Consider the following 24,825-nt stretch of genomic DNA (forward strand, 5'->3'; position numbering starts at 1 on the left):
GGGGTCATGAGTTTTTTCAAAAAATGACCTTGTTCGATTTTTCCAAAATATGAGCTAGAAATTCATCATCCGTTTCATTTTTTTCAGATAACACATTGAAGCTCAAAACAAAACTGTCAAGTAAAAAAAGAAAGGTATGCATATCACATTGATTATATCTAACTAACTAATCTTTTTCAAAATTTTCAAATCTCTGAAATTCTCCACAGGTTTCAGGTCATGAATTTTTTCAAAAAATGACATTGTTCAATTTTCTCAAATTATGAGCTAGAAATTCGTCAAAAACGCTTCAAATGTTCTTCAGAACATAAATTCACGTATTTCAGGTTGTTTTGAGTCAAAAAAAATTTTTTCAAAATTTTCATATTTTTAAACTTTTTTTTAGGTCCGGGGTCATGAGTTTTTTCAAAAAATGACTTGTCCGATTTTTTCAAAATATAAGCTAGAAATTCATCGAAAATGCTTGAAATGTTGTTCGGAACAAAATTTCACGTATTTCAGTTTGTTTCGGCTCAATAAATTGTTTTTCAAAATTTTTAGGTTTTTGAAAATTTTTACAGGTCATGAGTTTTTTCAAAAACTGACCATGTTCGATTTTTCCAAAATATGAGCTAAAAATTCATCGAAAACGCTTGAAATGTTGTTCGGAACAAAATTTTACGTATTTCAGGTTGTTTCGGGTCAAAACAAATTTTTTCAAAATTTTCAGATTTTTGAACTTTTTTACAGGTCCGGGGTCATGAGTTTTTTCAAAAAATGATTTGTTCGATTTTTCCAAAATATAAGCTAGAAATTCATCGAAAGCACTTCAAATGTTGTTCGGAAAAAATTTTTACGTATTTCAGGTTGTTTCGGGTCAAAACAAATGTTTTCGAAATTTTCAGATTTTTGAACTTTTTTACTGGTCCGGGGTCATGAGTTTTTTCAAAAAATGACCTTGTTCGATTTTTCCAAAATATGAGCTAGAAATTCATCATCCGTTTCATTTTTTTCAGATAACACATTGAAGCTCAAAACAAAACTGTCAAGTAAAAAAAGAAAGGTATGCATATCACATTGATTATATCTAACTAACTAATCATTTTCAAAATTTTCAAATCTCTGAAATTCTCCACAGGTTTCAGGTCATCAATTTTTTCAAAAAATGACATTGTTCAATTTTTTCAAATTATGAGCTAGAAATTCGTCAAAAACGCTTGAAATGTTGTTCGGAACAAAATTTCACGTATTTCAGTTTGTTTCCGCTTAATAAAATGTTTTTCAAAATTTTCAGGTTTTTGAAAATTTTTACAGGTCGGGGGTCATGAGTTTTTTCAAAAACTGACCATGTTCGATTTTTCCAAAATATGAGCTAAAAATTCATCGAAAACGCTTGAAATGTTGTTCGGAACAAAATTTTACGTATTTCAGGTTGTTTCGGGTCAAAACAAATTTTTTCAAAATTTTCAGATTTTTGAACTTTTTTACAGGTCCGGGGTCATGAGTTTTTTCAAAAAATGACCTTGTTCGACTTTTCCAAAATATGAGCTAGAAATTTGTCAAAAACGCTTCAAATGTTGTTCGAAACATAAATTCACATATTTCAGGTTGTTTCGAGTCAAAAAAATTTTTTTTAAAATTTTCAGGTTTTTGAACTTTTTTACAGGTCCGGGGTCATGAGTTTTTTCAAAAAATGACCTTGTTCGATTTTTCCAAAATATGAGCTAGAAATTCATCATCCGTTTCACTTTTTTCAGATAACACATTGAAGCTCAAAACAAAACTGTCAAGTAAAAAAAGAAAGGTATGCATATCACATTGATTATATCTAACTAACTAATCTTTTTCAAAATTTTCAAATCTCTGAAATTCTCCACATGTTTCAGGTCATGAATTTTTTCAAAAAATGATATTATTCAATTTTTTCAAATTATGAGCTAGAAATTCGTCAAAAACGCTTCAAATGTTGTTCGGAACATAAATTCACGTATTTCAGGTTGTTTTGAGTCAAAAAAATTTTTTTCAAAATTTTCATATTTTTGAACTTTTTTACAGGTCCGGGGTCATGAGTTTTTTCAAAAAATGACCTTGTTCGATTTTTCCAAAATATGAGCTAGAAATTCATCATCCGTTTCACTTTTTTCAGATAACACATTGAACCTCAAAACAAAACTGTCAAGTAAAAAAAGAAAGGTATGCATATCACATTGATTATATCTAACTAACTAATTTTTTTTCAAAATTTTCAAATCTCTGAAATTCTCCACATGTTTCAGGTCATGAATTTTTTCAAAAAATGATATTGTTCAATTTTTTCAAATTATGAGCTAGAAATTCGTCAAAAACGCTTCAAGTGTTTTTCGCAACATAAATTCACGTATTTCAGGTTGTTTTGAGTCAAAACAAATGTTTTCAAAATTTTCATATTTTTGAACTTTTTTACAGGTCCGGGGTCATGAGTTTTTTCAAAAAATGACCTTGTTCCATTTTTCCAAAATATAAGCTAGAAATTCATCGAAAACGCTTGAAATGTTGTTCGGAACAAAATTTTACGTATTTCAGGTTGTTTCGGGTCAAAACAAATGTTTTCAAAATTTTCATATTTTTGAACTTTTTTACAGGTCCGGGGTCATGAATTTTTTCAAAAAATGACTTGTCCGATTTTTTCAAAATATCAGCTAGAAATTCATCGAAATTGCTTGAAATGTTGTTCGGAACAAAATTTCACGTATTTCAGTTTGTTTCGGCTCAATAAAATGTTTTTCAAAATTTTCAGGTTTTTGAAAATTTTTACAGGTCCGGGGTCATGAGTTTTTTCAAAAACTGACCATGTTCGATTTTTCCAAAATATGAGCTAAAAATTCATCGAAAACACTTCGAATGTTGTTCGGAACATAAATTCACGTATTTCAGGTTGTTTCGAGTCAAAAAAATTTTTTTTTAAATTTTCAGGTTTTTGAACTTTTTTACAGGTCCGGGGTCATGAGTTTTTTCAAAAAATGACCTTGTTCCATTTTCCAAATTATGAGCTAAAAATTCATCGAAAACGCTTGAAATGTTGTTCAGAACAAAATTTTACGTATTTCAGGTTGTTTCGGGTCAAAACAAATGTTTTCAAAATTTTCAGATTTTTGAACTTTTTTACAGGTCCGGGGTCATGAGTTTTTTCAAAAAATGACCTTGTTCGATTTTTCCAAAATATGAGCTAGAAATTCATCATCCGTTTCATTTTTTTCAGATAACACATTGAAGCTCAAAACAAAACTGTCAAGTAAAAAAAGAAAGGTATGCATATCACATTGATTATATCTAACTAACTAATCTTTTTCAAAATTTTCAAATCTCTGAAATTCTCCACAGGTTTCAGGTCATGAATTTTTTCAAAAAATGACATTGTTCAATTTTCTCAAATTATGAGCTAGAAATTCGTCAAAAACGCTTCAAATGTTCTTCAGAACATAAATTCACGTATTTCAGGTTGTTTTGAGTCAAAAAAAATTTTTTCAAAATTTTCATATTTTTAAACTTTTTTTTAGGTCCGGGGTCATGAGTTTTTTCAAAAAATGACTTGTCCGATTTTTTCAAAATATAAGCTAGAAATTCATCGAAAATGCTTGAAATGTTGTTCGGAACAAAATTTCACGTATTTCAGTTTGTTTCGGCTCAATAAATTGTTTTTCAAAATTTTTAGGTTTTTGAAAATTTTTACAGGTCATGAGTTTTTTCAAAAACTGACCATGTTCGATTTTTCCAAAATATGAGCTAAAAATTCATCGAAAACGCTTGAAATGTTGTTCGGAACAAAATTTTACGTATTTCAGGTTGTTTCGGGTCAAAACAAATTTTTTCAAAATTTTCAGATTTTTGAACTTTTTTACAGGTCCGGGGTCATGAGTTTTTTCAAAAAATGACCTTGTTCGATTTTTTCAAAATATGAGCTAGAAATTTGTCAAAAACGCTTCAAATGTTGTTCGGAACATAAATTCACGTATTTCAGGTTGTTTCGAGTCAAGAAAATTTTTTTCAAAATTTTCATATTTTTGAACTTTTTTACAGGTCCGGGGTCATGAGTTTTTTCAAAAAATGACTTGTCCGATTTTTTCAAAATATAAGCTAGAAATTCATTGAAAACATTTCGAATGTTTTTCGGAACATAAATTCACGTATTTCAGGTTGTTTCGAGTCAAAAAAAATTTTTTTAAAATTTTCAGATTTTTGAACTTTTTTACAGGTCTGGGGTCATGAGTTTTTTCAAAAAATGAACCTGTTCCATTTTTCCAAAATATGAGCTAGAAATTTGTCAAAAACGCTTCAAATGTTGTTCAGAACATAAATTCACGTATGTCAGGTTGTTTTGAGTCAAAAAAAAATTTTTCAAAATTTTCAGATTTTTGAACTTTTTTACAGGTCCGGGGTCATGAGATTTTTCAAAGAATGACTTGTTCGATTTTTCCAAAATATAAGCTAGAAATTCGCCGAAAGCACTTCAAATGTTGTTCGGAACATAAATTCACGTACTTCAGGTTGTTTCGAGTCAAAAAAGAAATTTTCAAAATTTTCAAATTTTTGAACTTTTTTACAGGTCCGGGGTCATGAGTTTTTTCAAAAAATGACCTTGTTCCATTTTTCCAAAATATGAGCTAGAAATTTGTCAAAAACGCTTCAAATGTTGTTCAGAACAAAAATTCACGTATGTCAGGTTGTTTCGAGTCAAAAAAAAATTTTTCAAAATTTTCAGATTTTTGAACTTTTTTACAGGTCCGGGGTCATGAGATTTTTCAAAGAATGACTTGTTCGATTTTTCCAAAATATAAGCTAGAAATTCGCCGAACGCACTTCAAATGTTGTTCGGAACATCAATTCACGTACTTCAGGTTGTTTCGAGTCAAAAAAGAAATTTTCAAAATTTTCAGATTCTTGAACTTTTTTACAGGTCCGGGGTCATGAGTTTTTTCAAAAAATGACCTTGTTCCATTTTTCCAAAATATGAGCTAGAAATTTGTCAAAAACGCTTCAAATGTTGTTCAGAACATAAATTCACGTATGTCAGGTTGTTTCGAGTCAAAAAAAAATTTTTCAAAATTTTCAGATTTTTGAACTTTTTTACAGGTCCGGGGTCATGAGATTTTTCATAGAATGACTTGTTCGATTTTTCCAAAATATAAGCTAGAAATTCGCCGAAAGCACTTCAAATGTTGTTCGGAACATAAATTCACGTACTTCAGGTTGTTTCGAGTCAAAAAAGAAATTTTCAAAATTTTCAGATTCTTGAACTTTTTTACAGGTCCGGGGTCATGAGTTTTTTCAAAAAATTGCCTTGTTCCATTTTTCCAAAATATGAGCTAGAAATTTGTCAAAAACGCTTCAAATGTTGTTCAGAACATAAATTCACGTATGTCAGGTTGTTTCGAGTCAAAAAAAATTTTTTCAAAATTTTCATATTTTTGAACTTTTTTACAGGTCCGGGGTCATGAGATTTTTCAAAGAATGACTTGTTCGATTTTTCCAAAATATAAGCTAGAAATTCGCCGAAAGCACGTCAAATGTTGTTCGGAACATAAATTCACGTACTTAAGGTTGTTTCGAGTCAAAACAGAAATTTTCAAAATTTTCAGATTCTTGAACTTTTTTACAGGTCCGGGGTCATGAGTTTTTTCAAAAAATGACCTTGTTCCATTTTTCCAAAATATGAGCTAGAAATTTGTCAAAAACGCTTCAAATGTTGTTCAGAACATAAATTCACGTATGTCAGGTTGTTTCGAGTCAAAAAAAAATTTTTCAAAATTTTCAGATTTTTGAACTTTTTTACAGGTCTGGGGTCATGAGTTTTTTCAAAAAATGACTTGTTCAATTTTTCCAAAATATAAGCTAGAAATTCATCGAAAACGCTTGAAATGTTGTTCGGAACAAAATTTTACGTATTTCAGGTTGTTTCGGGTCAAAACAAATATTTTCAAAATTTTCAGATTTTTGAACTTTTTTACAGGTCCGGGGTCATGAGTTTTTTCAAAAAATGATTTGTTCGATTTTTCCAAAATATAAGCTAGAAATTCATCGAAAGCACTTCAAATGTTGTTCGGAACGAAATTTTACGTATTTCAGGTTGTTTCGGGTCAAAACAAATTTTTTCAAAATTTTCAGGTTTTTGAAATTTTTTACAGGTCCGGGGTCATGAGTTTTTTCAAAAAATGACCTTGTTTGATTTTTCCAAAATATGAGCTAGAAATTCATCATCCGTTTCATTTTTTTAGATAACACATTGAAGCTCAAAACAAAACTGTCAAGTAAAAAAAGAAAGGTATGCATATCACATTGATTATATCTAACTAACTAATCTTTTACAAAATTTTCAAATCTCTGAAATTCTCCACAGGTTTCAGGTCATGAATTTTTTCAAAAAATGACATTGTTCACTTTTTTCAAATTATGAGCTAGAAATTCGTCAAAAACGCTTCAAATGTTGTTCGGAACATAAATTCACGTATTTCAGGTTGTTTCGATTCAAAAAAAAATTTTTCAAAATTTTCATATTTTCGAACTTTTTTACAGGTCCGGGGTCATGAGTTTTTTCAAAAAATGACCTTGTTCGATTTTTCCAAAATATGAGCTAGAAATTCATCATCCGTTTCATTTTTTTTAGATAACACATTGAAGCTCAAAACAAAACTGTCAAGTAAAAAAAGAAAGGTATGCATATCACATTGATTATATCTAACTAACTAATCTTTTACAAAATTTTCAAATCTCTGAAATTCTCCACAGGTTTCAGGTCATGAATTTTTTCAAAAAATGACATTGTTCACTTTTTTCAAATTATGAGCTAGAAATTCGTCAAAAACGCTTCAAATGTTGTTCGGAACATCAATTCACGTACTTCAGGTTGTTTCGAGTCAAAAAAGAAATTTTCAAAATTTTCAGATTCTTGAACTTTTTTACAGGTCCGGGGTCATGAGTTTTTTCAAAAAATGACCTTGTTCCATTTTTCCAAAATATGAGCTAGAAATTTGTCAAAAACGCTTCAAATGTTGTTCAGAACATAAATTCACGTATGTCAGGTTGTTTCGAGTCAAAAAAAAATTTTTCAAAATTTTCATATTTTTGAACTTTTTTACAGGTCCGGGGTCATGAGATTTTTCAAAGAATGACTTGTTCGATTTTTCCAAAATATAAGCTAGAAATTTGCCGAAAGCACTTCAAATGTTGTTCGGAACATAAATTCACGTACTTCAGGTTGTTTCGAGTCAAAAAAGAAATTTTCAAAATTTTCAGATTCTTAAACTTTTTTACAGGTCCGGGGTCATGAGTTTTTTCAAAAAATGACCTTGTTCCATTTTTCCAAAATATGAGCTAGAAATTTGTCAAAAACGCTTCAAATGTTGTTCAGAACATAAATTCACGTATGTCAGGTTGTTTCGAGTCAAAAAAAAATTTTTCAAAATTTTCAGATTCTTGAACTTTTTTACAGGTCCGGGGTCATGAGTTTTTTCAAAAAATGACCTTGTTCCATTTTTCCAAAATATGAGCTAGAAATTTGTCAAAAACGCTTCAAATGTTGTTCAGAACATAAATTCACGTATGTCAGGTTGTTTCGAGTCAAAAAAAAATTTTTCAAAATTTTCAGATTTTTGAACTTTTTTACAGGTCTGGGGTCATGAGTTTTTTCAAAAAATGACTTGTTCAATTTTTCCAAAATATAAGCTAGAAATTCATCGAAAACGCTTGAAATGTTGTTCGGAACAAAATTTTACGTATTTCAGGTTGTTTCGGGTCAAAACAAATATTTTCAAAATTTTCAGATTTTTGAACTTTTTTACAGGTCCGGGGTCATGAGTTTTTTCAAAAAATGATTTGTTCGATTTTTCCAAAATATAAGCTAGAAATTCATCGAAAGCACTTCAAATGTTGTTCGGAACGAAATTTTACGTATTTCAGGTTGTTTCGGGTCAAAACAAATTTTTTCAAAATTTTCAGGTTTTTGAAATTTTTTACAGGTCCGGGGTCATGAGTTTTTTCAAAAAATGACCTTGTTCGATTTTTCCAAAATATGAGCTAGAAATTCATCATCCGTTTCATTTTTTTTAGATAACACATTGAAGCTCAAAACAAAACTGTCAAGTAAAAAAAGAAAGGTATGCATATCACATTGATTATATCTAACTAACTAATCTTTTACAAAATTTTCAAATCTCTGAAATTCTCCACAGGTTTCAGGTCATGAATTTTTTCAAAAAATGACATTGTTCACTTTTTTCAAATTATGAGCTAGAAGTTCGTCAAAAACGCTTCAAATGTTGTTCGGAACATAAATTCACGTATTTCAGGTTGTTTCGATTCAAAAAAAAATTTTTCAAAATTTTCATATTTTCGAACTTTTTTACAGGTCCGGGATCATGAGTTTTTTCAAAAAATGACCTTGTTCGATTTTTCCAAAATATGAGCTAGAAATTCATCATCCGTTTCATTTTTTTTAGATAACACATTGAAGCTCAAAACAAAACTGTCAAGTAAAAAAAGAAAGGTATGCATATCACATTGATTATATCTAACTAACTAATCTTTTACAAAATTTTCAAATCTCTGAAATTCTCCACAGGTTTCAGGTCATGAATTTTTTCAAAAAATGACATTGTTCACTTTTTTCAAATTATGAGCTAGAAATTCGTCAAAAACGCTTCAAATGTTGTTCGGAACGAAATTTTACGTATTTCAGGTTGTTTCGGGTCAAAACAAATATTTTCAAAATTTTCAGATTTTTGAACTTTTTTACAGGTCCGGGGTCATGAGTTTTTTCAAAAAATGATTTGTTCGATTTTTCCAAAATATAAGCTAGAAATTCATCGAAAGCACTTCAAATGTTGTTCGGAACGAAATTTTACGTATTTCAGGTTGTTTCGGGTGAAAACAAATTTTTTCAAAATTTTCAGGTTTTTGAAATTTTTTACAGGTCCGGGGTCATGAGTTTTTTCAAAAAATGACCTTGTTCGATTTTTCCAAAATATGAGCTAGAAATTCATCATCCGTTTCATTTTTTTAGATAACACATTGAAGCTCAAAACAAAACTGTCAAGTAAAAAAAGAAAGGTATGCATATCACATTGATTATATCTAACTAACTAATCTTTTACAAAATTTTCAAATCTCTGAAATTCTCCACAGGTTTCAGGTCATGAATTTTTTCAAAAAATGACATTGTTCACTTTTTTCAAATTATGAGCTAGAAATTCGTCAAAAACGCTTCAAATGTTGTTCGGAACATAAATTCACGTATTTCAGGTTGTTTCGATTCAAAAAAAAATTTTTCAAAATTTTCATATTTTCGAACTTTTTTACAGGTCCGGGGTCATGAGTTTTTTCAAAAAATGACCTTGTTCGATTTTTCCAAAATATGAGCTAGAAATTCATCATCCGTTTCATTTTTTTTAGATAACACATTGAAGCTCAAAACAAAACTGTCAAGTAAAAAAAGAAAGGTATGCATATCACATTGATTATATCTAACTAACTAATCTTTTACAAAATTTTCAAATCTCTGAAATTCTCCACAGGTTTCAGGTCATGAATTTTTTCAAAAAATGACATTGTTCACTTTTTTCAAATTATGAGCTAGAAGTTCGTCAAAAACGCTTCAAATGTTGTTCGGAACATAAATTCACGTATTTCAGGTTGTTTCGATTCAAAAAAAAATTTTTCAAAATTTTCATATTTTCGAACTTTTTTACAGGTCCGGGGTCATGAGTTTTTTCAAAAAATGACCTTGTTCGATTTTTCCAAAATATGAGCTAGAAATTCATCATCCGTTTCATTTTTTTTAGATAACACATTGAAGCTCAAAACAAAACTGTCAACTAAAAAAAGAAAGGTATGCATATCACATTGATTATATCTAACTAACTAATCTTTTACAAAATTTTCAAATCTCTGAAATTCTCCACAGGTTTCAGGTCATGAATTTTTTCAAAAAATGACATTGTTCACTTTTTTCAAATTATGAGCTAGAAATTCGTCAAAAACGCTTCAAATGTTGTTCGGAACATCAATTCACGTACTTCAGGTTGTTTCGAGTCAAAAAAGAAATTTTCAAAATTTTCAGATTCTTGAACTTTTTTACAGGTCCGGGGTCATGAGTTTTTTCAAAAAATGACCTTGTTCCATTTTTCCAAAATATGAGCTAGAAATTTGTCAAAAACGCTTCAAATGTTGTTCAGAACATAAATTCACGTATGTCAGGTTGTTTGGAGTCAAAAAAAAATTTTTCAAAATTTTCATATTTTTGAACTTTTTTACAGGTCCGGGGTCATGAGATTTTTCAAAGAATGACTTGTTCGATTTTTCCAAAATATAAGCTAGAAATTTGCCGAAAGCACTTCAAATGTTGTTCGGAACATAAATTCACGTACTTCAGGTTGTTTCGAGTCAAAAAAGAAATTTTCAAAATTTTCAGATTCTTAAACTTTTTTACAGGTCCGGGGTCATGAGTTTTTTCAAAAAATGACCTTGTTCCATTTTTCCAAAATATGAGCTAGAAATTTGTCAAAAACGCTTCAAATGTTGTTCAGAACATAAATTCACGTATGTCAGGTTGTTTCGAGTCAAAAAAAAATTTTTCAAAATTTTCAGATTTTTGAACTTTTTTACAGGTCTGGGGTCATGAGTTTTTTCAAAAAATGACTTGTTCAATTTTTCCAAAATATAAGCTAGAGATTCATCGAAAACGCTTGAAATGTTGTTCGGAACAAAATTTTACGTATTTCAGGTTGTTTCGGGTCAAAACAAATATTTTCAAAATTTTCAGATTTTTGAACTTTTTTACAGGTCCGGGGTCATGAGTTTTTTCAAAAAATGATTTGTTCGATTTTTCCAAAATATAAGCTAGAAATTCATCGAAAGCACTTCAAATGTTGTTCGGAACGAAATTTTACGTATTTCAGGTTGTTTCGGGTCAAAACAAATTTTTTCAAAATATTCAGGTTTTTGAAATTTTTTACAGGTCCGGGGTCATGAGTTTTTTCAAAAAATGACCTTGTTCGATTTTTCCAAAATATGAGCTAGAAATTCATCATCCGTTTCATTTTTTTTAGATAACACATTGAAGCTCAAAACAAAACTGTCAAGTAAAAAAAGAAAGGTATGCATATCACATTGATTATATCTAACTAACTAATCTTTTACAAAATTTTCAAATCTCTGAAATTCTCCACAGGTTTCAGGTCATGAATTTTTTCAAAAAATGACATTGTTCACTTTTTTCAAATTATGAGCTAGAAATTCGTCAAAAACGCTTCAAATGTTGTTCAGAACATAAATTCACGTTTGTCAGGTTGTTTCGAGTCAAAAAAAAAATTTTCAAAATTTTCAGATTTTTGAATTTTTTTACAGGTCCGGGGTCATGAGTTTTTTCAAAAAATGACTTGTTCGATTTTTCCAAAATATAAGCTAGAAATTCATCGAAGGCACTTCAAATGTTGTTCGGAACAAAATTTTACGTATTTCAGGTTGTTTTGGGTCAAAATAAATTTTTTCAAAATTTTCATATTTTTGAACTTTTTTACAGGTCCGGGGTCATGAGTTTTTTCAAAAAATGACTTGTCCGATTTTTTCAAAATATAAGCTAGAAATTCATTGAAAACACTTCGAATGTTGTTCGGAACATAAATTCACGTATTTCAGGTTGTTTCGAGTCAAAAAAATTTTTTTTAAAATTTTCAAATTTTTGAACTTTTTTACAGGTCCGGGGTCATGAGTTTTTTCAAAAAATGACTTGTTCGATTTTTCCAAAACATAAGCTAGAAATTCATCGAAACCACTTCAAATGTTTTTCGGAACATAAATTCACGTATTTCAGGTTGTTTCGAGTCAAAAAATTTTTTTTCAAAATTTTCATAATTTTGAACTTTTTTACAGGTCCGGGGTCATGAGTTTTTTCAAAAAATGACTTGTCCGATTTTTTCAAAATATAAGCTAGAAATTGATTGAAAACACTTCCAATGTTGTTCGGAACATAAATTCACGTATTTCAGGTTGTTTCGAGTCAAAACAAATGTTTTCAAAATTTTCAGATTTTTGAACTTTTTTACAGGTCCGGGGTCATGAGTTTTTTCAAAAAATGACCTTGTTCCATTTTCCAAAATATGAGCTAAAAATTCATCGAAAACGCTTGAAATGTTGTTTGGATTAAAATTTTACGTATTTCAGGTTGTTTCGGGTCAAAACAAATGTTTTCAAAATTTTCAGATTTTTGAACTTTTTTACAGGTCCGGGGTCATGAGTTTTTTCAAAAACTGACCATGTTCGATTTTTCCAAAATATGAGCTAGAAATTTGTCAAAAACGCTTCAAATGTTGTTCAGAACATAAATTCACGTATGTCAGGTTGTTTCGAGTCAAAAAAAAATTTTTCAAAATTTTCAGATTTTTGAACTTTTTTACAGGTCTGGGGTCATGAGTTTTTTCAAAAAATGACTTGTTCAATTTTTCCAAAATATAAGCTAGAGATTCATCGAAAACGCTTGAAATGTTGTTCGGAACAAAATTTTACGTATTTCAGGTTGTTTCGGGTCAAAACAAATATTTTCAAAATTTTCAGATTTTTGAACTTTTTTACAGGTCCGGGGTCATGAGTTTTTTCAAAAAATGATTTGTTCGATTTTTCCAAAATATAAGCTAGAAATTCATCGAAAGCACTTCAAATGTTGTTCGGAACGAAATTTTACGTATTTCAGGTTGTTTCGGGTCAAAACAAATTTTTTCAAAATATTCAGGTTTTTGAAATTTTTTACAGGTCCGGGGTCATGAGTTTTTTCAAAAAATGACCTTGTTCGATTTTTCCAAAATATGAGCTAGAAATTCATCATCCGTTTCATTTTTTTTAGATAACACATTGAAGCTCAAAACAAAACTGTCAAGTAAAAAAAGAAAGGTATGCATATCACATTGATTATATCTAACTAACTAATCTTTTACAAAATTTTCAAATCTCTGAAATTCTCCACAGGTTTCAGGTCATGAATTTTTTCAAAAAATGACATTGTTCACTTTTTTCAAATTATGAGCTAGAAATTCGTCAAAAACGCTTCAAATGTTGTTCAGAACATAAATTCACGTTTGTCAGGTTGTTTCGAGTCAAAAAAAAAATTTTCAAAATTTTCAGATTTTTGAATTTTTTTACAGGTCCGGGGTCATGAGTTTTTTCAAAAAATGACTTGTTCGATTTTTCCAAAATATAAGCTAGAAATTCATCGAAGGCACTTCAAATGTTGTTCGGAACAAAATTTTACGTATTTCAGGTTGTTTTGGGTCAAAATAAATTTTTTCAAAATTTTCATATTTTTGAACTTTTTTACAGGTCCGGGGTCATGAGTTTTTTCAAAAAATGACTTGTCCGATTTTTTCAAAATATAAGCTAGAAATTCATTGAAAACACTTCGAATGTTGTTCGGAACATAAATTCACGTATTTCAGGTTGTTTCGAGTCAAAAAAATTTTTTTTAAAATTTTCAAATTTTTGAACTTTTTTACAGGTCCGGGGTCATGAGTTTTTTCAAAAAATGACTTGTTCGATTTTTCCAAAACATAAGCTAGAAATTCATCGAAACCACTTCAAATGTTTTTCGGAACATAAATTCACGTATTTCAGGTTGTTTCGAGTCAAAAAATTTTTTTTCAAAATTTTCATAATTTTGAACTTTTTTACAGGTCCGGGGTCATGAGTTTTTTCAAAAAATGACTTGTCCGATTTTTTCAAAATATAAGCTAGAAATTGATTGAAAACACTTCCAATGTTGTTCGGAACATAAATTCACGTATTTCAGGTTGTTTCGAGTCAAAACAAATGTTTTCAAAATTTTCAGATTTTTGAACTTTTTTACAGGTCCGGGGTCATGAGTTTTTTCAAAAAATGACCTTGTTCCATTTTCCAAAATATGAGCTAAAAATTCATCGAAAACGCTTGAAATGTTGTTTGGATTAAAATTTTACGTATTTCAGGTTGTTTCGGGTCAAAACAAATGTTTTCAAAATTTTCAGATTTTTGAACTTTTTTACAGGTCCGGGGTCATGAGTTTTTTCAAAAACTGACCATGTTCGATTTTTCCAAAATACGAGCTAAAAATTCATCGAAAACTCTTGAAATGTTGTTCGGAACAAAATTTTACGTATTTCAGGTTGTTTCGGTTCAAAACAAATTTTTTCAAAATTTTCAGATTTTTGAACTTTTTTACAGGTCCGGGGTCATGAGTTTTTTCAAAAAATGATTTGTTCGATTTTTCCAAAATATAAGCTAGAAATTCATCGAAAGCACTTCAAATGTTGTTCGGAACGAAATTTTACGTATTTCAGGTTGTTTCCGGTCAAAACAAATTTTTTCAAAATTTTCAGGTTTTTGAAATTTTTTACAGGTCCGGGGTCATGAGTTTTTTCAAAAAATGACCTTGTTCGATTTTTCCAAAATATGAGCTAGAAATTTGTCAAAAACGCTTCAAATGTTGTTCGGAACATAAAATTAAGTATTTCAGGTTGTTTCGAGTCAAAAAAATTTTTTCAAAATTTTCATATTTTTGAACTTTTTTCAGGTCCGGGGTCAATAGTTTTTTCAAAAAATGACTTGTCCGATTTTTTCAAAATATAAGCTAGAAATTCATTGAAAACACTTCGAATGTTGTTCGGAACATAAATTCGCGTATTTCAGGTTGTTTCGAGTCAAAAAAAATTTTTTTTAAATTTTCAAATTTTTGAACTTTTTTACAGGTCCGGGGTCATGAGTTTTTTCAAAAAATGACTTGTTCGATTTTTCCAAAACATAAGCTAGAATTTCATCGAAAGCACTTCAAATGTTTTTCGGAACATAAATTCACGTATTTCAGGTTGTTTCGAGTCAAAAAAGAAATTTTCAAAATTTTCAGATTCTTGAACTTTTTTACAGGTCCGGGGTCATGAGTTTTTTCAAAAAATGACCTTGTTCCATTTTTCCAAAATATGAGCTAGAAATTTGTCAAAAACGCTTCAAATGTTGTTCAGAACATAAATTCACGTATGTCAGGTTGTTTCGAGTCAAAAAAAAATTTTTCAAAATTTTCAGATTTTTGAACTTTTTTACAGGTCCGGGGTCATAAGATTTTTCAAAGAATGACTTGTTCGATTTTTCCAAAATATAAGCTAGAAATTCGCCGAAAGCACTTCAAATGTTGTTCGAAACATAAATTCACGTACTTCAGGTTGTTTCGAGTCAAAAAAGAAATTTTCAAAATTTTCAGATTCTTGAACTTTTTTACAGGTCCGGGGTCATGAGTTTTTTCAAAAAATGACCTTGTTCCATTTTTCCAAAATATGAGCTAGAAATTTGTCAAAAACGCTTCAAATGTTGTTCAGAACATAAATTCACGTATGTCAGGTTGTTTCGAGTCAAAAAAAATTTTTTCAAAATTTTCAGATTTTTGAACTTTTTTACAGGTCCGGGGTCATGAGATTTTTCAAAGAATGACTTGTTCGATTTTTCCAAAATATAAGCTAGAAATTCGCCGAAAGCACTTCAAATGTTGTTCGGAACATAAAATCACGTACTTCAGGTTGTTTCGAGTCAAAAAAGAAATTTTCAAAATTTTCAGATTCTTGAACTTTTTTACAGGTCCGGGGTCATGAGATTTTTCAAAGAATGACTTGTTCGATTTTTCCAAAATATAAGCTAGAAATTCGCCGAAAGCACTTCAAATGTTGTTCGGAACATAAATTCACGTACTTCAGGTTGTTTCGAGTCAAAAAAGAAATTTTCAAAATTTTCAGATTCTTGAACTTTTTTACAGGTCCGGGGTCATGAGTTTTTTCAAAAAATGACCTTGTTCGATTTTTCAAAAATATGAGCTAGAAATTCATCATCCGTTTCATTTTTTTTAGATAACACATTGAAGCTCAAAACAAAACTGTCAAGTAAAAAAAGAAAGGTATGCATATCACATTGATTATATCTAACTAACTAATCTTTTACAAAATTTTCAAATCTCTGAAATTCTCCACAGGTTTCAGGTCATGAATTTTTTCAAAAAATAACATTGTTCACTTTTTTCAAATTATGAGCTAGAAATTCGTCAAAAACGCTTCAAATGTTGTTCGGAACATCAATTCACGTATATCAGGTTGTTTCGAGTCAAAAAAGAAATTTTCAAAATTTTCAGATTCTTGAACTTTTTTACAGGTCCGGGGTCATGAGTTTTTTCAAAAAATGACCTTGTTCCATTTTTCCAAAATATGAGCTAGAAATTTGTCAAAAACGCTTCAAATGTTGTTCAGAACATAAATTCACGTATGTCAGGTTGTTTCGAGTCAAAAAAAAATTTTTAAAAATTTTCATATTTTTGAACTTTTTTACAGGTCCGGGGTCATGAGTTTTTTCAAAAAATGATTTGTTCGATTTTTCCAAAATATAAGCTAGAAATTCATCGAAAGCACTTCAAATGTTGTTCGGAACGAAATTTTACGTATTTCAGGTTGTTTCGGGTCAAAACAAATTTTTTCAAAATATTCAGGTTTTTGAAATTTTTTACAGGTCCGGGGTCATGAGTTTTTTCAAAAAATGACCTTGTTCGATTTTTCCAAAATATGAGCTAGAAATTCATCATCCGTTTCATTTTTTTTAGATAACACATTGAAGCTCAAAACAAAACTGTCAAGTAAAAAAAGAAAGGTATGCATATCACATTGATTATATCTAACTAACTAATCTTTTACAAAATTTTCAAATCTCTGAAATTCTCCACAGGTTTCAGGTCATGAATTTTTTCAAAAAATGACTTGTCCGATTTTTTCAAAATATCAGCTAGAAATTCATCGAAATTGCTTGAAATGTTGTTCAGAACAAAATTTTACGTATTTCAGTTTGTTTCGGCTCAATAAAATGTTTTTCAAAATTTTCAGGTTTTTGAAAATTTTTACAGGTCCGGGGTCATGAGTTTTTTCAAAAAATGACTTGTTCGATTTTTCCAAAATATAAGCTAGAAATTCATTGAAAACGCTTGAAATGTTGTTCGGAACAAAATTTTACGTATTTCAGGTTGTTTCGGGTCAAAACAAATGTTTTCAAAATTTTCATATTTTTGAACTTTTTTACAGGTCCGGGGTCATGAATTTTTTCGAAAAATGACTTGTCCGATTTTTTCAAAATATCAGCTAGAAATTCATCGAAATTGCTTGAAATGTTGTTCGGAACAAAATTTCACGTATTTCAGTTTGTTTCGGCTCAATAAAATGTTTTTCAAAATTTTCAGGTTTTTGAAAATTTTTACAGGTCCGGGGTCATGAGTTTTTTCAAAAACTGACCATGTTCGATTTTTCCAAAATATGAGCTAAAAATTCATCGAAAACACTTCGAATGTTGTTCGGAACATAAATTCACTTATTTCAGGTTGTTTCGAGTCAAAAAAATTTTTTTTAAAATTTTCAGGTTTTTGAACTTTTTTACAGGTCCGGGGTCATGAATTTTTTCAAAAAATGAATTGTCCGATTTTTCCAAAATATGAGCTAGAAATTTGTCAAAAACGCTTCAAATGTTGTTCGAAACATAAATTCACATATTTCAGGTTGTTTCGAGTCAAAAAATTTTTTTTTCAAATTTTCATATTTTTTAACTTTTTTACAGGTCCGGGGTCATGAGTTTTTTCAAAAAATAACTTGTCCGATTTTTTCAAAATATAAGCTAGAAATTCATTGAAAACACTTCGAATGTTGTTCGGAACATAAATTCACGTATTTCAGGTTGTTTCGAGTCAAAAAAATTTTTTTCAAAATTTTCAGGTTTTTGAACTTTTTTACAGGTCCGGGGTCATGAGTTTTTTCAAAAAATCACCTTGTTCGATTTTTCCAAAATATGAGCTAGAAATTCATCATCCGTTTCACTTTTTTCAGATAACACATTGAAGCTCAAAACAAAACTGTCAAGTAAAAAAAGAAAGGTATGCATATCACATTGATTATATCTAACTAACTAATCTTTTTCAAAATTTTCAAATCTCTGAAATTCTCCACATGTTTCAGGTCATGAATTTTTTCAAAAAATGACTTGTTAGATTTTTCCAAATTATGAGCTAGAAATTCATCGAAAGCACTTCAAATGTTGTTCGGAACATAAATTCACGGATTTCAGGTTGTTTCGAGTCAAAAAAATTTTTTTTAAAATTTTCAGGTTTTTGAACTTTTTTACAGGTCCGGGGTCATGAGTTTTTTCAAAAAATGACCTTGTTCCATTTTCCAAAATATGAGCTAAAAATTCATCGAAAACGCTTGAAATGTTGTTCAGAACAAAATTTTACGTATTTCAGGTTGTTTCGGGTCAAAACAAATGTTTTCAAAATTTTCAGATTTTTGAACTTTTTTACAGGTCCGGGGTCATGAGTTTTTTCAAAAAATGACTTGTACGATTTTTCCAAAATATAAGCTAGAAATTCATCGAAAACGCTTGAAATGTTGTTCGGAACAAAATTTTACGTATTTCAGGTTGTTTCGGGTCAAAACAAATGTTTTCAAAATTTTCATATTTTTGAACTTTTTTACAGGTCCGGGGTCATGAATTTTTTCGAAAAATGACTTGTCCGATTTTTTCAAAATATCAGCTAGAAATTCATCGAAATTGCTTGAAATGTTGTTCAGAACAAAATTTTACGTATTTCAGTTTGTTTCGGCTCAATAAAATGTTTATCAAAATTTTCAGGTTTTTGAAAATTTTTACAGGTCCGGGGTCATGAGTTTTTTCAAAAAATGACTTGTTCGATTTTTCCAAAATATAAGCTAGAAATTCATTGAAAACGCTTGAAATGTTGTTCGGAACAAAATTTTACGTATTTCAGGTTGTTTCGGGTCAAAACAAATGTTTTCAAAATTTTCATATTTTTGAACTTTTTTACAGGTCCGGGGTCATGAATTTTTTCGAAAAATGACTTGTCCGATTTTTTCAAAATATCAGCTAGAAATTCATCGAAATTGCTTGAAATGTTGTTCGGAACAAAATTTCACGTATTTCAGTTTGTTTCGGCTCAATAAAATGTTTTTCAAAATTTTCAGGTTTTTGAAAATTTTTACAGGTCCGGGGTCATGAGTTTTTTCAAAAACTGACCATGTTCGATTTTTCCAAAATATGAGCTAAAAATTCATCGAAAACACTTCGAATGTTGTTCGGAACATAAATTCACTTATTTCAGGTTGTTTCGAGTCAAAAAAATTTTTTTTAAAATTTTCAGGTTTTTGAACTTTTTTACAGGTCCGGGGTCATGAATTTTTTCAAAAACTGACCATGTTCGATTTTTCCAAAATATGAGCTAAAAATTCATCGAAAACACTTCGAATGTTGTTCGGAACATAAATTCACTTATTTCAGGTTGTTTCGAGTCAAAAAAATTTTTTTTAAAATTTTCAGGTTTTTGAACTTTTTTACCGGTCCGGGGTCATGAATTTTTTCAAAAAATCACCTTGTTCGATTTTTCCAAAATATGAGCTAGAAATTCATCATCCGTTTCACTTTTTTCAGATAACACATTGAAGCTCAAAACAAAACTGTCTAGTAAAAAAAGAAAGGTATGCATATCACATTGATTATATCTAACTAACTAATCTTTTTCAAAATTTTCAAATCTCTGAAATTCTCCACATGTTTCAGGTCATGAATTTTTTCAAAAAATGATATTGTTCAATTTTTTCAAATTATGAGCTAGAAATTCGTCAAAAACGCTTCAAATGTTGTTCGGAACATAAATACACGTATTTCAGGTTGTTTTGAGTCAAAAAAAAATTTTTTCAAAATTTTCATATTTTTGAACTTTTTTACAGGTCCGGGGTCATGAGTTTTTTCAAAAACTGACCATGTTCGATTTTTCCAAAATATGAGCTAAAAATTCATCGAAAACACTTCGAATGTTGTTCGGAACATAAATTCACTTATTTCAGGTTTTTTCGAGTCAAAAAAATTTTTTTTAAAATTTTCAGGTTTTTGAACTTTTTTACAGGTCCGGGGTCATGAATTTTTTCAAAAAATGAATTGTCCGATTTTTCCAAAATATGAGCTAGAAATTTGTCAAAAACGCTTCAAATGTTGTTCGAAACATAAATTCACATATTTCAGGTTGTTTCGAGTCAAAAAATTTTTTTTTCAAATTTTCATATTTTTTAACTTTTTTACAGGTCCGGGGTCATGAGTTTTTTCAAAAAATAACTTGTCCGATTTTTTCAAAATATAAGCTAGAAATTCATTGAAAACACTTTGAATGTTGTTCGGAACATAAATTCACGTATTTCAGGTTGTTTCGAGTCAAAAAAATTTTTTTCAAAATTTTCAGGTTTTTGAACTTTTTTACAGGTCCGGGGTCATGAGTTTTTTCAAAAAATCACCTTGTTCGATTTTTCCAAAATATGAGCTAGAAATTCATCATCCGTTTCACTTTTTTCAGATAACACATTGAAGCTCAAAACAAAACTGTCAAGTAAAAAAAGAAAGGTATGCATATCACATTGATTATATCTAACTAACTAATCTTTTTCAAAATTTTCAAATCTCTGAAATTCTCCACATGTTTCAGGTCATGAATTTTTTCAAAAAATGACTTGTTAGATTTTTCCAAATTATGAGCTAGAAATTCATCGAAAGCACTTCAAATGTTGTTCGGAACATAAATTCACGGATTTCAGGTTGTTTCGAGTCAAAAAAATTTTTTTTAAAATTTTTAGGTTTTTGAACTTTTTTACAGGTCCGGGGTCATGAGTTTTTTCAAAAAATGACCTTGTTCCATTTTCCAAAATATGAGCTAAAAATTCATCGAAAACGCTTGAAATGTTGTTCAGAACAAAATTTTACGTATTTCAGGTTGTTTCGGGTCAAAACAAATGTTTTCAAAATTTTCAGATTTTTGAACTTTTTTACAGGTCCGGGGTCATGAGTTTTTTCAAAAAATGACTTGTACGATTTTTCCAAAATATAAGCTAGAAATTCATCGAAGACGCTTGAAATGTTGTTCGGAACAAAATTTTACGTATTTCAGGTTGTTTCGGGTCAAAACAAATGTTTTCAAAATTTTCATATTTTTGAACTTTTTTACAAGTCCGGGGTCATGAATTTTTTCGAAAAATGACTTGTCCGATTTTTTCAAAATATCAGCTAGAAATTCATCGAAATTGCTTGAAATGTTGTTCAGAACAAAATTTTACGTATTTCAGTTTGTTTCGGCTCAATAAAATGTTTTTCAAAATTTTCAGGTTTTTGAAAATTTTTACAGGTCCGGGGTCATGAGTTTTTTCAAAAAATGACTTGTTCGATTTTTCCAAAATATAAGCTAGAAATTCATTGAAAACGCTTGAAATGTTGTTCGGAACAAAATTTTACGTATTTCAGGTTGTTTCGGGTCAAAACAAATGTTTTCAAAATTTTCATATTTTTGAACTTTTTTACAGGTCCGGGGTCATGAATTTTTTCGAAAAATGACTTGTCCGATTTTTTCAAAATATCAGCTAGAAATTCATCGAAATTGCTTGAAATGTTGTTCGGAACAAAATTTCACGTATTTCAGTTTGTTTCGGCTCAATAAAATGTTTTTCAAAATTTTCAGGTTTTTGAAAATTTTTACAGGTCCGGGGTCATGAGTTTTTTCAAAAACTGACCATGTTCGATTTTTCCAAAATATGAGCTAAAAATTCATCGAAAACACTTCGAATGTTGTTCGGAACATAAATTCACTTATTTCAGGTTGTTTCGAGTCAAAAAAATTTTTTTTAAAATTTTCAGGTTTTTGAACTTTTTTACAGGTCCGGGGTCATGAATTTTTTCAAAAAATGAATTGTCCGATTTTTCCAAAATATGAGCTAGAAATTTGTCAAAAACGCTTCAAATGTTGTTCGAAACATAAATTCACATATTTCAGGTTGTTTCGAGTCAAAAAATTTTTTTTTCAAATTTTCATTTTTTTTAACTTTTTTACAGGTCCGGGGTCATGAGTTTTTTCAAAAAATAACTTGTCCGATTTTTTCAAAATATAAGCTAGAAATTCATTGAAAACACTTCGAATGTTGTTCGGAACATAAATTCACGTATTTCAGGTTGTTTCGAGTCAAAAAAAATTTTTTTAAAATTTTCAGGTTTTTGAACTTTTTTACATGTCCGGGGTCATGAGTTTTTTCAAAAAATCACCTTGTTCGATTTTTCCAAAATATGAGCTAGAAATTCATCATCCGTTTCACTTTTTTCAGATAACACATTGAAGCTCAAAACAAAACTGTCAAGTAAAAAAAGAAAGGTATGCATATCACATTGATTATATCTAACTAACTAATCTTTTTCAAAATTTTCAAATCTCTGAAATTCTCCACATGTTTCAGGTCATGAATTTTTTCAAAAAATGACTTGTTAGATTTTTCCAAATTATGAGCTAGAAATTCATCGAAAGCACTTCAAATGTTGTTCGGAACATAAATTCACGGATTTCAGGTTGTTTCGAGTCAAAAAAATTTTTTTTAAAATTTTTAGGTTTTTGAACTTTTTTACAGGTCCGGGGTCATGAGTTTTTTCAAAAAATGACCTTGTTCCATTTTCCAAAATATGAGCTAAAAATTCATCGAAAACGCTTGAAATGTTGTTCAGAACAAAATTTTACGTATTTCAGGTTGTTTCGGGTCAAAACAAATGTTTTCAAAATTTTCAGATTTTTGAACTTTTTTACAGGTCCGGGGTCATGAGTTTTTTCAAAAAATGACTTGTACGATTTTTCCAAAATATAAGCTAGAAATTCATCGAAAACGCTTGAAATGTTGTTCGGAACAAAATTTTACGTATTTCAGGTTGTTTCGGGTCAAAACAAATGTTTTCAAAATTTTCATATTTTTGAACTTTTTTACAGGTCCGGGGTCATGAATTTTTTCGAAAAATGACTTGTCCGATTTTTTCAAAATATCAGCTAGAAATTCATCGAAATTGCTTGAAATGTTGTTCAGAACAAAATTTTACGTATTTCAGTTTGTTTCGGCTCAATAAAATGTTTTTCAAAATTTTCAGGTTTTTGAAAATTTTTACAGGTCCGGGGTCATGAGTTTTTTCAAAAAATGACTTGTTCGATTTTTCCAAAATATAAGCTAGAAATTCATTGAAAACGCTTGAAATGTTGTTCGGAACAAAATTTTACGTATTTCAGGTTGTTTCGGGTCAAAACAAATGTTTTCAAAATTTTCATATTTTTGAACTTTTTTACAGGTCCGGGGTCATGAATTTTTTCGAAAAATGACTTGTCCGATTTTTTCAAAATATCAGCTAGAAATTCATCGAAATTGCTTGAAATGTTGTTCGGAACAAAATTTCACGTATTTCAGTTTGTTTCGGCTCAATAAAATGTTTTTCAAAATTTTCAGGTTTTTGAAAATTTTTACAGGTCCGGGGTCATGAGTTTTTTCAAAAACTGACCATGTTCGATTTTTCCAAAATATGAGCTAAAAATTCATCGAAAACACTTCGAATGTTGTTCGTAACATAAATTCACTTATTTCAGGTTGTTTCGAGTCAAAAAAATTTTTTTTAAAATTTTCAGGTTTTTGAACTTTTTTACAGGTCCGGGGTCATGAATTTTTTCAAAAAATGAATTGTCCGATTTTTCCAAAATATGAGCTAGAAATTTGTCAAAAACGCTTCAAATGTTGTTCGAAACATAAATTCACATATTTCAGGTTGTTTCGAGTCAAAAAATTTTTTTTTCAAATTTTCATTTTTTTTAACTTTTTTACAGGTCCGGGGTCATGAGTTTTTTCAAAAAATAACTTGTCCGATTTTTTCAAAATATAAGCTAGAAATTCATTGAAAACACTTCGAATGTTGTTCGGAACATAAATTCACGTATTTCAGGTTGTTTCGAGTCAAAAAAAATTTTTTTAAAATTTTCAGGTTTTTGAACTTTTTTACATGTCCGGGGTCATGAGTTTTTTCAAAAAATCACCTTGTTCGATTTTTCCAAAATATGAGCTAGAAATTCATCATCCGTTTCACTTTTTTCAGATAACACATTGAAGCTCAAAACAAAACTGTCAAGTAAAAAAAGAAAGGTATGCATATCACATTGATTATATCTAACTAACTAATCTTTTTCAAAATTTTCAAATCTCTGAAATTCTCCACATGTTTCAGGTCATGAATTTTTTCAAAAAATGATATTGTTCAATTTTTTCAAATTATGAGCTAGAAATTCGTCAAAAACGCTTCAAATGTTGTTCGGAACATAAATACACGTATTTCAGGTTGTTTTGAGTCAAAAAAAAATTTTTTCAAAATTTTCATATTTTTGAACTTTTTTACAGGTCCGGGGTCATGAGTTTTTTCAAAAACTGACCATGTTCGATTTTTCCAAAATATGAGCTAAAAATTCATCGAAAACACTTCGAATGTTGTTCGGAACATAAATTCACTTATTTCAGGTTTTTTCGAGTCAAAAAAATTTTTTTTAAAATTTTCAGGTTTTTGAACTTTTTTACAGGTCCGGGGTCATGAATTTTTTCAAAAAATAACTTGTCCGATTTTTTCAAAATATAAGCTAGAAATTCATTGAAAACACTTCGAATGTTGTTCGGAACATAAATTCACGTATTTCAGGTTGTTTCGAGTCAAAAAAATTTTTTTCAAAATTTTCAGGTTTTTGAACTTTTTTACAGGTCCGGGGTCATGAGTTTTTTCAAAAAATCACCTTGTTCGATTTTTCCAAAATATGAGCTAGAAATTCATCATCCGTTTCACTTTTTTCAGATAACACATTGAAGCTCAAAACAAAACTGTCAAGTTTAAAAAGAAAGGTATGCATATCACATTGATTATATCTAACTAACTAATCTTTTTCAAAATTTTCAAATCTCT

The sequence above is a fragment of the Rhopilema esculentum genome, chromosome 16 (genome assembly GCF_057945365.1).
Source record: "Rhopilema esculentum isolate cy_ngs chromosome 16, ASM5794536v1, whole genome shotgun sequence".
Taxonomy (NCBI): Eukaryota; Metazoa; Cnidaria; class Scyphozoa; order Rhizostomeae; family Rhizostomatidae; genus Rhopilema; species Rhopilema esculentum.